Genomic DNA, 3,041 nt, shown 5'->3' with positions numbered 1-3,041 from the left:
GAGTCCAGTTTACTATGCCAGGTTTAGCATCTGTTTGGATAAACGCCTAAAATGATATGTAGTAGTTTTTTAGTTTTTTACAACATGTTGTTTAATCACAGTACATCAATACAAGTGTGAGGTGCCCACATGCAAACTATCTTTTATTTGTTAATGTGTGTGTGTGTGTGTTCAGGTAAACCTTTATTTATAGCTGAAAGATTAACCTTCAAATCTTTGTCTTTCAGAGATTCGGAATTGAAAGCTGTTGCCACCAAAGAAGCTAAAGCATCGTTACAGGTGAGTGTCAATCTTCACATTGATGTGTTCATTTCTTTATATTACCTTTTGGAGCACCTTTGCTTTATATGATAGCATGCTCTCTGTGTGTTGGGATACCAAAGGTGTGTGTGTGTGTGTGTGTGTGCGTGCGTGTTTGTGAGGGGGACAGGGGATGGGCAGCTGCTGCTAATGCAAGCACATGCAGTTCCGTTTGAATTGAATTGGAGGGTCTGGGTTGGTCTAGGCCGCATTGTGCTGAGTAAGCTTTGCTGTTTTAAAATTGCTAAATGAGAATCCGGAGTCCTGATGTTTTGTGTGCGGAGAGGTGTTTGTGCAGCTCATTGTGTCCATACAGTTGCAGGCACACAATAGAGCCGTGGACCACAACCAGTTCAGCAACCCGCTTCAGGGGCTGCTGCGTCTAATCTGTTTTTAGATCCTGAATCTGTTTATATTCTATAAAGTTTTTACATTTGTGTACCTAAGAGCCAGTGCAACAACTCACCTTCTTTACCTCTCCAAAAGTGTATGTTGTTGTTGTCTGCATTCAGGGTGTTGTCCAAACAAGAAAGGTTAAAATGTCAACGGTTTTGTTTTTAATGTTGATTTAGTCCAGTTCCTGGTATGTCATCTGCAATGTATTTGTTGTGGTTCATGGTGAGGGAATTGCGTTGTACGTTTTTTTTAGTAGGCTCATTTTTTTCAGATGTGGTTTTTGTTCACAATTCAAGTGTAATGTGCAGTTCTATTGCATTTTCTGACTGACAATGTTACATTATTTAACGTTTAATAAATCATTTATAAAACAAAATCACTTTCCACTCTAACATTTCTAAGTTTCCCGCAATCAAACACTGTTTCCAATAGCGGTTTATTATACACCCCAAATTTCGACGGAAACTCTCAGTTTTGTTCCATAAATAACCCGCTGCCGTTTCAATTTTTAGCTTTTGGAAAGTGGTTTCACTTTCATGTTTGAAAGTCGTCCTGTTCCAAAGTTTACAAATATAATTTGCTCGATGCTTTATAAAAGGCAAACCACAGTATCTTAAAGTAGCATTTGTTGCAGCAGTGGGGATTACATACCTCGTGGTAAAAACTGAATAACTGTTTGACGTATTCAGAAGCCCTAAAGGTATACATAAGCAAAGCTCAACTGTGAGTCAGTTTTGTGACACAGACTCACCATCTAGCTTGCTCACAGATACTCGCAGATCCAGTTTATTGCTTGAGGTCAATTAGTAATCATAACAATGAAAAAGTTATGTAATTTGTTTGAGATCACTGTTATTTCCTTTCTAGTTTGAGAGCGATGTGCTGTGAGGCTTCACTTTTCACTTTGGCTCTCCAAATTACCGCCTGCTCACCATGTTTTCATTCTTGTCTATAAACATCTCAACTGGTTTTTGTCACGCTGAAAGCTAAAGCAATGTATAAAAGGACTCTCTGCTGAAATAGCCGACTTGAGATGGTCGTGTTTGGAATTTAATACTGCAGTGCTATAAATTCCTGAGGCGTTGCTACATTGCTACTTTGGTTGGAGATCAGGTAGTTGAGCTTTGCCCCTCGGATCAGTAAAGCCACACCTGCAGAGGGTCATGAGACAGTAACAGGCGGATGATCAGGAGTGCTTGTAACTGTTGACTTTTGCAGGCTCAGACAAGATATAGTACTCCCAAAATGTAGTTTAGCAAGCCTTTACTGATGATGGTAAATGGTGGGTTTGGCTTTGGGGATTGAATATATCAGATTCAGGAACAGCCAACTTTATTTATTCTGGGGCAATTGGGCTCAAGACGGTCACACCATTTAAGAATAAAATAAGATTCTTTTTTTTTTAAGTAAGAAGTTTTAATAACTGTTGATGACTGTTAATATATTTATATAAATATAACTTGACTTAAATTTCAGTTTTATAATTTTGTATTTAAAGGTGGGGTAGGTCATTTTGGAGAAACCAGCTCGAGTGCGCTAGAATTTGAAAATACACAACCGGAAAAAATCTGCCACTTCCTTACAGAGCCCCTCCTCCAACACACACGAACGCGCACATGACCAATGAGGGCACGAGATAAGTTTGTGCACAGATGGAAGGCTGACAGGCAGGTAGGCCATCCAGTTACTTTAGCCGGCCCGGCTAAAAAAATTGGTCGTGCTTTTTACAGCGCCACGGCTTCCACAGATGACATTTTTTTTACAAGGAGTGCCCTCCGACTTGAGGTCTTCCGGAGCCAAGTCCTTTTTGGTAGTCAGTTTAGAATTCACTTACCTGGTTATTCAGAGGAGTGTAGAATCTTGTCCGGGGTTGGTGGCCTCCCGAAACGCCCCGAGTGCAACAACGTTATACCTGTACAGTTCGGACGACGTTATGGAGTGTTTAGTAGCCATTGAGTTCTTTTCCGTTTGTACTATAATGCCCGAAATTTTTTTACGGAAAATCTGAACCGACGATCGTTTCCTGCCAATCCCGGTTCAACACTTTTTCCTCTTATGATATTCTTTTATCTTTGGAAGTTAACTTTTTAACATAATTCTCTTAAATACTCTTACATTCGTCCGTCCAATATACTTGCCTTTTTTATTTTCAATTAAAATTTCATCCACTGACCTATTTCCCCAAATATGATATTATTGTTTATGAGCAAGTCCTTATAAATCATCGAATTTTCCAACCCATCCATGCAAACTCTTTGACCGAGCTTATGGTGAAAAACAATATAAGGTACCTTTACGAGAATTGTAGGGCTTCCCGTTACCTTATAGACTTCACCGAAACTGTT

This window comes from Notothenia coriiceps, unplaced genomic scaffold, assembly GCF_000735185.1.
Source record: "Notothenia coriiceps isolate Sejong01 unplaced genomic scaffold, NC01 NC01_scaffold00000339, whole genome shotgun sequence".
Classification (NCBI taxonomy): domain Eukaryota; kingdom Metazoa; phylum Chordata; class Actinopteri; order Perciformes; family Nototheniidae; genus Notothenia; species Notothenia coriiceps.
This window is presented reverse-complemented; position numbering follows the sequence as displayed.